Below are 13,319 nucleotides of genomic sequence, written 5' to 3'. Positions count from 1 at the left end.
GTTGAGATCTGCATCATTGGAGGAAACATCCAAATGAACAACATAGACCCATTTGAGTATGTATACAGGATGAGATTAATATGAATAATTAAGATCCCTGGGTAACCTATGAAGTTTGTAGGATGTATGTGATATTCCATGCAGAGATAAATCGCAGAATCCATAACTCCATAGACTATGGTTAGGAGAGGCAATGGTTGTAATCACCTTAAAGGATTAGGTACCGATGAGAACTAAACAGTGCAAAATTACAATAATCAAGCTTTACCCTAAAGAAATATAAGAAGGTATTCTCACCTTTAATCAACAAGCATTTATTAAGTTCCTACTGTTTGTGAGGTCAACAAATACAAAGAATGAAACAAGTCCTACTTTCGAAAAGCTTATGTTGCAACCTTCAGGGGGGGCGCTGTAGAGAAGGACTTTGGATTAGAATACAACACATAAAGTCAGACTTTTGTCAGATATATAAAGTCAATTTATTGGTTAGTTCTCCTGGACAGTTTTGTTACTGTTGTTGTTTGTCTCATTTGTATTTTTTATATAAAGAACGCTTCCCTGGGAGGGAAGGGGAAAGAGAAAGGATACATTGGGAATTGCGTGAAAAAAAATTAAATGTCAATAAAATTTATTCAATAAAAAAGTTGGGTGTTTCCTCAGATATCATTAAAATCCTTTAAGGACTCATTATGGACCTATTACTCATGAATGTGTTGAGTATCTTAAAACTATTTGAATTTTCAGACTGCATATATTTGAAAGACACGTTTTGTAACTCTACCTGCTTCTTTATGAAATGAAAGAAAGAAAAGAATGAGAGGTTAGTAAAAGAAGATAAAGATGCGGTTCAAAGTACGCATGGGCTACAAAGCCAGTTACTAAGACTAAAATGTATTACTAGATAGCTTCTTGGGGAGGAGAGGAACAAGAATGGCATACCAACTGGACAAACCTTAGGCAGAAGGTGGTGCTGTAGTAGCCAAACAGCCCACAGGTGACATGGTACTAATGACAGATTGGATTGGACAGAAATGGAAGAACTTCTAGTTTAATAGTTTGAGCAACAGATTCAAGAGAGTGAGGGGAGTTGATAGTGAGATGTTCAGGATAGAATGAGCAATGTGAGAACATAAGATAAATATACAATTTGACTGATAGAGCAGACCTACATAGAGTGAGAAGACATGGTACAGGTTAGTCATAGGAATTCCACTTCTAGTATCAAATCAGGGAGGGAAAAAAGGCTAGAACTGAGATGGTTTAGATGTGGTGAACCTGATCAGCAAATTATTCTGCTTTCACATAGTACTGCGAATGGATCTCAGTTATTTACTGGTGTGGTGGGAGTCTGGAAGTAAAAGGCCTTTATTTTATGTACACACACACACACACACACACACACACACACACACACACACATGAATGTATGTATGTGTATATATGTGTATATATACATATGTGTCTTTGTATATACACATATTCCTTTTTTACACCGGGTATACAGGATTATGTCAGTGGGTCATTGTTTGACCAAGATAGGGAAGAACTGTACTATTACCTCCCAAGTATGGGAAACCATGTCTCTTAATATAATCTGAGAATTCATTATCTTTCTTCATTGCCATTTCATTGATGACATGTATTCAGTTTTTAGTCCCCTAAAGGGCTCAGATCTTTTTCAAGTGACTTGTGATCTTCCATGTCTTTCCCATCTTGCATTAATGAACTTGATATTTTTCAACCCAAGTATGATATTATTTCTTCTGCTTCTACCTCCCACTAATCTCCACCCAAATTCTCTTCATTGTATAAGCAGAGTCTGAAACCATTTATCACATAGAACTTGCCTCTCATGTTGTTGGAACTATCAATTCTCACATTGGCCCCACATTAATTAAAGCCAAAAATGAGTAAGTTGTATGTGCTAATTATTGACACAAATTTATTCATAAGAACAATATAGTTTGGTGGTATGTATTAAATATATGTAAATGTCTCTACCTCTTATGATTATCTAGAAGCATACCATATAGATAAGTAGCAATTGCTTGCTGAAATGATGCTTTTTGCCAAATATTGGGCCTTGAAGAGAATTGAATGTGATTGAATGTAAACATGGATTAAGGGTACAAGGGATGGGGTATAAGATAAAACATAATAGGTAAAATGATAAAGTGGGGATGGAATCAACATTTTAGTATATCCCAGCAAAGATTTCTATGCCTAAAACCAGCAAATAAGTTAAAGGTTAATTATGTAGAAAATTATAAAATTATGAAAGAATAAGGTCACAATGAGGGGAGTCACGATTATGGATACATCACAGGTGAAAGAAATGGTACAGAGGTTACATTGTGTAAAAGTATACCTCAATCCTGACTGTTCCAAAACAGTTGAGTTTGGGAGACTCTTCTTCAGTAGATTGAACTTTGAACAACCAATAAATTTGCATCAAATGTTTACATCATGAGGTGTCCGCTTTTTTTTTTCCATTTCCCCCTGAAGACTTAAGCTAAAGGACTGTGCAGGCAGTGACAATGAACATCAGTGACTCCTTTTTTTTTTTTTATTGGGGTGAGTCAGAAATGACCGTTAGAGTCTCTTTGGTTGCCTGATCTATGTACACATAGACTCTGACCTGTGACCACAGAAAGTGCGAATAATAACATATAGCGGATTAGACAGAGCCAGATGACCGGTAGGTATCTTATCAGGGAATCAATTACTAAGTACAGGCATTATTTATGAGCACAAAGAAGTAGGAAGATGAGTATAGTTGACCATAGAGGGAAAGCAAAGAGTCTCACCAATGAGAGTTAGGTCTGTCCGTAAGTATGTCGATGCCATCACTGCTGGAATGGTAAGCCAGCAATTTTCTGCTGGAGATTTACCATACTGAAATTTTTGGTTTGTAGTAGGCTAATGGTTGTAGAAATCTCATATAAACCTAGATGTTTTGATTGCAAGAAGGGGCTTCTACATGAGAGTTTTGTAAAACTGTTCTGCAATGTATTTGGAAACTGAAACTGTAAATGAAATAATTAATGGATCTAACTGGGCATGACTAATACATAGAGGCTGTGTGACCATATGTAAGTCATTTTCTCCACAAGTGCCCTAGGTAAATCTCAAAGACAATGAGTTGTAGAGACGATGCCAACCTGAATTTGCATAGCAATTTTCCACATGTAGGAACTGCATATAACAACAAAATCACAGGTCTGAAATTGATCCCCTATTTACAAATCACTGTTCTTGACACCAAGGGTAAAAAGATAAAGAAAACAATTGCTGCCCTCAAAGCGTTTACATCTTAAGGGATCGGGGAAGTAACATATAAGTATATTGCTAAATATGAAACATATACAAAGTAATGCAGAATATTTAGGGATGGGAAAAACACTAACAGATGGGATGTAAGGTAAGTCTTTGTGTAGGAGGTGACATCCTGAATATGGGTAGAGTATGGGCCCCAGGCATCTACCACATAATAGTTAAAAGTTATTTTTCCAGTATGGCATAGAGTTGATGCTATGAAGGTGGATTAGGCCTGTCCAAAAATGTCTACTGCACTAACCTGGTCTTGGCAGAAGAGCCAACATGTCATCTCAGTGTTTTATCACTTCTCTCTTTCTCTCCCTTGACCATATTCAATGTGTCCTGGAAGATAATGGATCCAAACTTCTGAAACATGACTAGCATAGTGCAGTAGAATAAGCACCAAACTTGGAGTCAGCAGGAACATGGGTTTCAAATCCTACCTCTGACATGCATTAGGTGGGTGAGCATCAGCATGTCACAAACTTTCTGCATGTCCATTTCCACACATTTAAAATGGGGCAAATAACATCTGCAGTGCATAACTCATGATCATTGTCAGGAGTCATAAAGCTAATGTGTAAAAAGTGCTTTGCATTATTATTATTAGAAGCGTCAACATTATTATTATAACATCATCTGATAGGCATGATTGTAATCAACACCAACCACCTGTCACGGTCACGCAGTAGATACCCTTTTCTCCTTGTTATGGATCTAATTAATCCACAACATCTCCCAAATTCAGCATCCCACCATAATATGGTAGATCACTAGCTAGTGTGGTGATTAAAATGATTTTGAGAAACAAAGTTTTGGGGCAAATTATAATCAGTCTTATCAATCATGGCCAGCAGATGGTTGACCAAACAAAAAAAAAAAGGCTTGTTATCCTCTTTTTTCACCAAAGAGATCAAATGGCTACACTTTTAGGTTTATATGCCTTTGGACAAGAGATGTTCCATTAAAACAGCAATCAACTCTAATTGGTTAACAGTTAGACTTTACAAAGAGAAATGAGCTTACTCCAATGAAAGGCTAAGAGTGACATCATGTCACCCTTGGACAGAGAAATTATCTCTATACCCAGATGACTCCAAGTCTTGGGCAATTTAGACAAAAGGATCTGTCTCCACCCAAGCTTGATTGTATGCAATTTACCTTAGACTAGAGATTCCTTGTAAAGCTGGGTTGAGTCGGATAGAGAAGTTTAGTTAACCTTCAGAGACTGTGGTCTTGAAATGAAGATAGAAAAAAAAAGTGGGAACTCTGAATCTTCCCAAATCATCAGTTATTAATAATTATTTCTCTCACTAGTAGAGCTGAAGCAGTGTGGGCCAGTCTCCAAACCTTTAAATCAGTTTACCAATCCAGAGTATAAAACACGTGTCAATTAGTAATTCTTCCCTAGGCAACTTTTCTGAATAAGCAAACAAGACATATTCTGCCCCTCATTGCCAATTGAGGATCTTCTTTCAAAATGAAGTGAATCCTGTGAATCTATCTCCAACTTCCTCCATCAGGAGTTACTAAATGTTCACCAGGACCTCTTCTATCCTTTCCAGTGACTGTTCCTTCAACCCATTTTCACTGTAACATGTCTTCTTGTCATCCAAATAATCTCACTCAAGAGGAAAAAAGGAAATCTAGATCTAGCCCAGTATAGAACCTGCTAGACTGGGGCAGGTTTGGACCTAAATACTCAATTTGGGCACTAGCTGCACACTTCCATACTCTGAAACTTCTGACTTTTAATCTCTGATGCCTCCGGAACTGCTTTCTTCAAAGCAGCTTTAAGTGGGAAGATAATGTCAAAGCCTAACTGGGTATCAGGATTCAGTGAAGCTGAGTCCCTTTAAGTGCAATTAGACTTTTAAAAAAAGATAAAGTCACAAAAGCTCCATCAATCTCATTCATCACTGACCCTTTCACACATTATCTCTTTGGCTCCTCCAATTACCTTATTCCAAATCTTGAGCTACTGATCTATGATACAAAGTCCTTTTGTCATTCAGCATTGTGGATTTTGGACCATCTCTCTATTCTCACAGCTCAGATGCAGTCACAGTCAGAATTTTAAAGGACCCCACTGGTCATCTAGCTCCACCAGTCCTGAAGACGAATCCTCTCAATAATATCCCAAGTGCATATTTATTGGTCTTTGCTTGTAGATATCCAGTGAGAAGAATTTGCCACCTCCTGATAGAGCCCACTCCACTCTCGAACAGCTCTGCCTGTTGTTTTTTCCCCCTTAAGTTAAGCTGAATTCTGCCTTTCTGGTACATCCATCCACTCTTGCTAATTCTACCCTCTGGGGGCCAAGTAGAACTAATTCCTTCCAGGGGATAGAAATTGTGGGTTAAGCCCCAGGCTCTAAAATAACTGATTTTGGGGAGAGGGAAAGTTATATAAGACTCATCACTCATGGGTGCAACTAGGTGGGTCAGTGGATAGAATGCTGAGCCTGAAGTCAGGAAGACTCATCTTCTCGAGTTCAAATCTGACCTCAGACACTTCTTAGTTGTGGGACCCTGGGCAAATCACTTTATCTTGTTTGCCTCAGCTTTCGCATCTGTAAAATGAGCTGGAGGAGGAAATGGCCAACCACTCCAATAACTTTGCCAAGAAAACCCCACACGGGGTCACTAAGAGTCAGAAACAACTGAAACAACTGAGCAACAATATCACTCTTGAGTCTTGAATGCATTCTGTTCAATAAGTAACAGGGAAACAAATTATGGATTATGTCAATGCTCTTCTCCACCATGTTCCAAAATAAAACACTTGCATTAAAAAAAAAACAACCCAAAAAACAACTATTTTCACTTAGGACATTTATTAAACTGTTCAAAGAGTTTAGTCAAATGTCTCCACCTTTATGGGCTTCTTCCTGCCTCAGAGGAGTTAAATGCTTTGCATAAAGACAAGGAATAAGGCTAGAAGCATTAGAGGCCTCCATTACGGTGCCTTTGACACTGGCATACACTTCGGTTTAATTAAAACAGGGGCTCTGATGAGCATTCAGGGAGAAGTAATGCTTAAATGGTGTCATTCAAGGACAACCTTGTTTCCCAAGAAGGCAATCTGCCTTACCCCAGTTAGAACAACAGTACTGCTGAAATCTAGTGCCTTTGCCCAGGCATGAATGATTGTGTGGCAAGAGCTCACAGGCAGCCCATGCAGAACAGCAAAGGCAGAAGTAAAGGTACTTTAGTAATGACAATTCCCATTTTGATAGAACTGAAAGGAGTGCAAATTGCTTTTCTCACAATAACCCTGCAAGGTAAGAAGCACAGCTATCATCATCCTCATTTTATGGAAGAGGCAACTGAGGGTCAGGAACATAATGTGACTTGTCCAGTTTCATGCAGAAGAATAAGTACAAATCCAGGATGCACTCAGTACTTGGTACCCTCTATCACACTGCTTTTTATAAATGTTGGTGACTAAAGGAGAGGAAATATACAGTAGGAGGATCAAAGTCACCCTTTGGACCCTTCTTCCATTCATTCAATTAAAAAATTATTGCGAGAAAATTGTGAATGAAAGCTCGATGTTAGACACTGAGGGGGTGCAGGGTATATGGTAAGCAGTACTAGATTTGGAATCAAAACTTGGGTTCAAATCTGAGCACTAATGTCTTTGATCTTTGGTAAAAACCTGGCCTGGTACATAGTAGGTGTTAACAACTGCTTGTGGGATTAATTTTATATTCTCAGCACTTAGCACAGTGCCTGAAACATAGTAGAAGCTTAATGTTTATTGACTGACTCACTGATTGAGATGGATACTTATAAAGATATTTACCATTATGATGGAGGAGGCACAACATAGGTTAAGGAAGGATATTCCATACATGGCAAGATCTTTCAGACACTAATGTTTGCAGATGACCTTGTACTAATTGGACCAAATCCCACAACACTGTGGAGGATCCCTGAAGAAATCAGTAATCACTCAAAGGAATTTAATTTGTTTATCCACACAGAAAAGACCAAATGGATGAAAATGTATACAACCTAAAATTCAACACATATTTGGATGGATACCTCAAAGAGCTTGAGAAACTCTTTGAGGTATCCATCCAAATGTGTGTTGAATATATATGTATATATATATATATATATACACACACACACACACACACACACACGTATACACACGTATATATAATTTTTATATACACATATACAATATAATTTTATACAATTATATATATGCATTACACAGACTGCAATATCTCAGCAAAAAATCAAATCACAAAACAAGAGAGACAACCTGGAGGTCCTATAATCTCACCTTATTTTATATGTAAAGTTATACTTATGAACTTTAATGTTGCTAAAGTCTAATCCTTTGGATAAGGAAACTGAGACTCATAGAGGCAAATTAAGTAAATTTTTCTCTGTGGGCCTTATAGTCCTCATATGGGCAATGTGGGATTTGAACTGATTGTTTTACCTCTAAAGTGCCTTACATCACTAATTCTGTGATCCTATTTGGAAAAAGTTCCTGTCCTTATTAGTTTAAAATCTAATCCAATAAAGATAATGATGCACAGTATTTCATGAGGAGTGCATTGGAGAGGAATAAAATAAAGTATTCCTAGAATTTTGAGTGCAAAAGTTATAACTGATGAGTAACTTCATTTCATCCTATGCTACATATATAGCACCTAGAATCTATTATGGCATGACTTGGGAATCAAAGGATATATTTAGGCCTGTAAGGTACCAGATCCATCATTCAATTCTACTGCCTCATTCAGAGAAGAGAAAACTGAGGCCCACAGAGATGTATTAACTTCCCTAAAGTCATATAGCTATTAACCTACAGAACCAGGACATCTGCAATCATAACCAGAGAATATTTATCCTGTAGTTCTCTTCTCTTCCTATGTAGATTGGGTTTTCATTTCTAAGAGAAGAAGATGGAATAGCTGGTAGCCAAAGGAAGGTGTAGGATTGAGTTAGAGAGGAGAGTCACCATAACAGAGGTTTTTTGGTTTGTTTGTTTTTTTTTTAATAAGTAATCAGTTCAGCAGGTCAGGAGATTACCCCACTGACACCTCCTAGGCAAATGCGACCTGGCTCCATTTACCCCAGTCTGCACCTGGTCTTTGACTGCCTTTGCAGATGCTATGATGGCTGCAGCAGGGGTTAGCAGTGAAATGAGAGCAGCATCATAAGCAGACCCTGACTTTCACTGAAGTTATTCAACACCCTAGATTCCTACCTAGAGAACAATGCCATTAAGAGCCCATTTTCTTCCTCTATTTCCCATACTTTATTTTATTCCTCTCCAATGCACTCCTCATGAAATACTGTGTCCTGATACTTAGCAATTTTCTTTTCCTGGTGAAAGCATGCCCAGAAAGATCCAAGCCCAGCTGATATCATCTCTCTTTCCTTTTGAGCACCTCTACTTTCCAGAGCCTTAGCTCCACATCTTACTGGGGTATGACAGGCTTTTAGAAAGTGTATCTGTGTGATATTTATAACTCATGAGACCTTTGTCAGTATTAGGGTAGTTGGAGGAAAAAAATTATATGTATAGATAGATAGATAGATAGATAGATAGATAGATAGATAGATAGATAGATAGATAGAGGGCACAGGGTGAGTTGAAGATTAAGGGGTCATATCTGGAGAGTAAAATTAAGGGATGAGGGAGGATTATACTGGGAGAAGAAGAAAGGGAGAGGTAGAATGTGGTAAATTATCTCACAAAAAAAAAACAGAAAAAAAAAGTCTGTTACAGTGGAGGGGAAGCAGGGGAAGGTGAGAGGGAATGAGTGAATCTTATTCTCATAGGATTTGGCTTAAGGAGGGAATAACATACACATTCAATTGGGTATAGAAATTTGTCTTGCCCTACAAGAAAATAGGGGGAGAAGGGGACAAGAGAGCAGGGGGATGATAGAGAGGAGGGCAGATTGGAAAAGGGTGTAATCAGAAGTAAATACTTCTGAGGAGGAACAGGGTCAAAAGAAAGAATAGAATAAATTGGAGGGCAGAATAGGATTAAAGGAAATAGAGTTCATTTTTCACAACATGTCTACTATGGAAGTGTTTTGCATCACTGCACATGTACAACCTACATTGAGTTGCTTGCCTTTTCAATGAGGGTGGATGGGGAGGGAGGAAGAGAGAAAATCTGAAACCTGAAGTTTTAAAAACATATGTTTTTAAAAAAAGTTTTCACATGCTACTGGGAAATAAGAAATACAGGAAATGGGGTACAGAAGTCTATCCTGCCCTACAGGAAAATAGAAGGGGAAGGGGATAAGAGAAGGGGGGAGAGAAAGAAAAGAGGACAGACTAGGGGAAGGGATATTCAGAATGCACGCCATCTTGGGGTGGGGGGAGGGTGAAAATTTGGAACTCAAAAACTTGTGGAAATGAATGTTGAAAACTATAAATAAATAAATTCATATTTAAAACAAAAAAGAAAGAAAAGCAAAAACAGTCCCCACCCTCCAAGTGCTCACATTTGATGGGGGAGACAACATGTAAATAACTAAGTACCTACGAGGTACATACAAAGTGATGGGAAGTCAGCTCTCAGAGGGGAAGGCACGGACAGCTTCGGGACTTAGAAAACTCTCCTGTGGAAGGTGAGATTTGAACTTGACTAAGAAGAGACAGAGGCAAAGCAGGAGAACATTCCAGGCTTGAGGGAGAGCCAGCGCAAAGAGGCCGGCATAGCTGGATCATAGAGTTCATGGACAGGAGTCAAGTTCAAGACTGGAAAGTAGAAAGGGGCCAGAGCATGAAGAGCTCTAAATGCAAAAAAGAGGATTTTATGTTTGATTCTGGAGATAAAAGAGAACTGTTGTGGTTTATTGAGTGGAGGGAGTGGCATGGTGAGACCTGCACTTCAGGAGAATCTCTGACTACTGAGTGGAGGATGGATTGGAATGGGGAGAGGTTTGAGGGAGGAAAGCCAATGAAGAAGTTATTGCAATAGTCTAGGCAGGAGGTGATGAGAAGGAGTCCAGTTTTAGACTTAATGAATTTGAAATGCCAGTGATACCCAAAGTTAGAAGTGTGTGGTGAGCCTTTGGACATGTGAATCTAGAGCTTCAAATGGAGGTCACCAATGGAGATAACACTGTAAATTGTAGAGGGTCTTCTGAGTCAGGCTGATGATATGATTCCCTGCTGCTGTAAAATATAGGGAACCATTGCAGCTTTTTAAGCAAGAAAGTAATGTGAAAGGAGCAGTTTTAAAAAATAAAGATCAGTTTGTAGTCAAAAAAAAAAAGAAAAAGCAAATGCATCTGTGTAGAAGAGTTTATAGTCCAATCACAAATATACCAGGGCCTAAAACTGACCTGTGGTGTCTCAGCTGTTATATACATATACATACATATACATACCTATACGTATATACATACATATATGTGTGTACATAAATATATGTGTGCATGTATGTATGTATGTGTGTGTATATATGTGCATATATATATATATATGTGCTATATATATATATATATATATATATATATATATATATATATATATATATTCAAAGTGTCCACTATGGAAGTATTTTTTCCTAATGTAAAACTGACAATGTAGAATGTGAAACCAACTGGCTTCCATAGAGATTGGGGAGAACTAGCCAGGTACCCTAAAAAGCCTTTTTCATATCTTTATCTTATTATGGAGGCAAGGAATAATCATCCCACTGCTCTTAGGTAGATAAGAGTTACTTTCAAAGGTCAGGCTTTGCAAGAAAAACATTCGATCCTCTTAAGAGTCCCTAGACCAGAGAGGGAGCAAAGGGATCCTAGTGATCTGCCCAAGGGAATGCAATGAGAAGCAGCGTGGTGTACTGTAAATAACGCTGGATCTGGGGTTAGAAGACCTGGGTTCAAATCCCAGCTCATAATTTTCAGTTATGTGACCTTGAACAAGTTATGTCTCTTTCTCTGGACTTCGATTTTCCAATCAAATGAAGGACTAGGACTTTGTCATTGTTAAGGTCCCCTCCAGGTTCTTTGAATGTAAAACCTCCTGTCACTAACTCACCAAGTTGGGTTTGGCTGATAAGAGTCCTAACTAGGCTGGGACAGATAGGGTACTGTCCCAGGTGCTGACATCTGATAGTGGGCATGTACTATTTCCTTGAAAGTGATTAGGTACAGTAGAAAAACTATGGATATTGAGTCAGAAGACCTGAATTCAAATCCTTATTCTGCCACTCATTACTTGGGTCAGTCAGTCTACAAGTTTTTAATACACAGTGACAATGTGCCCCGTATCACTTGACTTCACTGTACCTCAGTTTCCTCATCTTTAAAATAAGGGACTTGTAATAGTTAGCCTTTAAAGTCTATTCCATCTCTAAATATATGATCCCAGTTTAACTCTCTTTTTTTTTTACAAAGAGGTTCAGTGTCTCACTTGAGGTCACACAGGGAAGCGAGTCCTCTGGCATCAAATCCAACATCTTTTCCCCACTGCACATGACTGGCTCTCTAGTACTTGGTTACTGAAGCCTTTACCTCTTACCTTCTTCTTGAATTCCCCCTTCTCATCCCTCAACTCTTCTCTGGCCGGTCCCTATGTCCTGCCTCTCATTTTTCTCTGCCACAGGAAAATTCAAACAGAGTGCCAGGGCAGAGACGTGTCTGCAGGATCTTTGGTGAGCTAGGTCTGTTGCAACAGTTCCTTCCTACAGGGCCTATCACTGCCCTATTTCAGTATTCCTCAGCCATAACGGAGAACACTTTGTTATTCTTGCCATACTCGGCTGGTCCCAAAACTCAGCTTCTCAGAATTCCCACTGCTCTTCCCTGAGATGATGAAGATGCTCGAACTGATTGCAAAACTCTGCCTGTGGTGCTCTTAAACATCCTAAATCAGTACATCTGTCTCCAGCTTATCCGATTATCTTCCTGGAGGCTGAAAGGCCAGCCAGGAGAATTCTGAAAGCGTAAGAACCCAATGACTTTCTTGGATTTCTCTCCAGAGCTCCCTGAGATTGTAGTGGTTCTATTCTTTGTACTTCTAGTGCTTAGTACAACGCCTGGTACATAAGAGTCATGTCATAAATGTTTGTTGATTGGCTGATTGATCTCAGAATATGTCAAGGGGAATTTTTAACCACATACCAGTATACCACAAGTATTTTGCTTTGGGGCATAGTCAAAGCCAATCAACCATAACAAAGGTGTTCCATGCATGCAAAACATTCAGCTGGGCTAAGTGTGTGTGGGAAATAATTGTCCCAAAATATCACCTATACTTCTGACACTAACTGCTTGGTTATGAGAAAGTCATTTAACTTAACTGAGGCTGATACAATGCTCCAAGAGTATAACTTTCAGATGAGTTGAGTTTAGTACTAGCAGAGGCAGCAAAGTGATGCAGTATATACAGTGCTGAGCCTGTAGTCAGGAAGATCTGAGTTCAAATCCAACCTCAGAGTCTTATTAGCCGTGTGACATTAGTCAGGTTACTTAACATCTGTTTACTTCAGTTTCCTTAACTGTAAAATGGAGATTATAATAGCAGCTACCTCCCAGGGTGGTTGTGAGCATCAAAGCAGATGTTTGTAAAGCGCTTAGCATCGTGTCTGGTACATAGTAGTGCTTAATAAACACTTACTACTTCTTTCTTTCCTTCTTTACTTCCTTTCATTCCAGGAATTCATACACAGACATAATCACAGGTCCACACTGTATTGACAGGTTATCTGCATAGCACAGAATTTTATCATAACTTCATGGGATCATAGGATTAGGAGCTGAAAGGGACCTGAGGCCATAGTATTCAACTCTTTCATTTTACAGATGAGAAAACTGAGATTCAAAGAGGTTCAGTGTTGTTGTTTTGTTTTGTTTTGTTTTTCCCCAGGGCCATTCGCCTAATAAGTGTCTATGGCCAAATACAAATTTGAGTCTCTCTGATTCTTAAGTCCAGCGCTCTAGCCACCCCATCACTTTGTTTAGAAGTAACAAGGTGATGGACTACATTTTCACTTTGCATTAA

General features: G+C 38.7%; 1 protein-coding gene across 3 annotated transcripts in view; it reads right to left on the bottom strand.

Annotated features, from left to right (window-relative positions):
- GRID1 (glutamate ionotropic receptor delta type subunit 1) overlaps positions 1 to 13,319 on the bottom strand; it is a 1,087,219-nt gene that overhangs the window by 446,259 nt on the left and 627,641 nt on the right. The window lies entirely within an intron of this gene.

This window comes from Phascolarctos cinereus, unplaced genomic scaffold (genome assembly GCF_003287225.1).
Source record: "Phascolarctos cinereus isolate Bilbo 61053 unplaced genomic scaffold, phaCin_HiC Scaffold_3;HRSCAF=262, whole genome shotgun sequence".
NCBI lineage: Eukaryota > Metazoa > Chordata > Mammalia > Diprotodontia > Phascolarctidae > Phascolarctos > Phascolarctos cinereus.
Note: the sequence above shows the minus strand (reverse complement) of the source record. Positions and strands in the feature narration are given on the sequence as shown.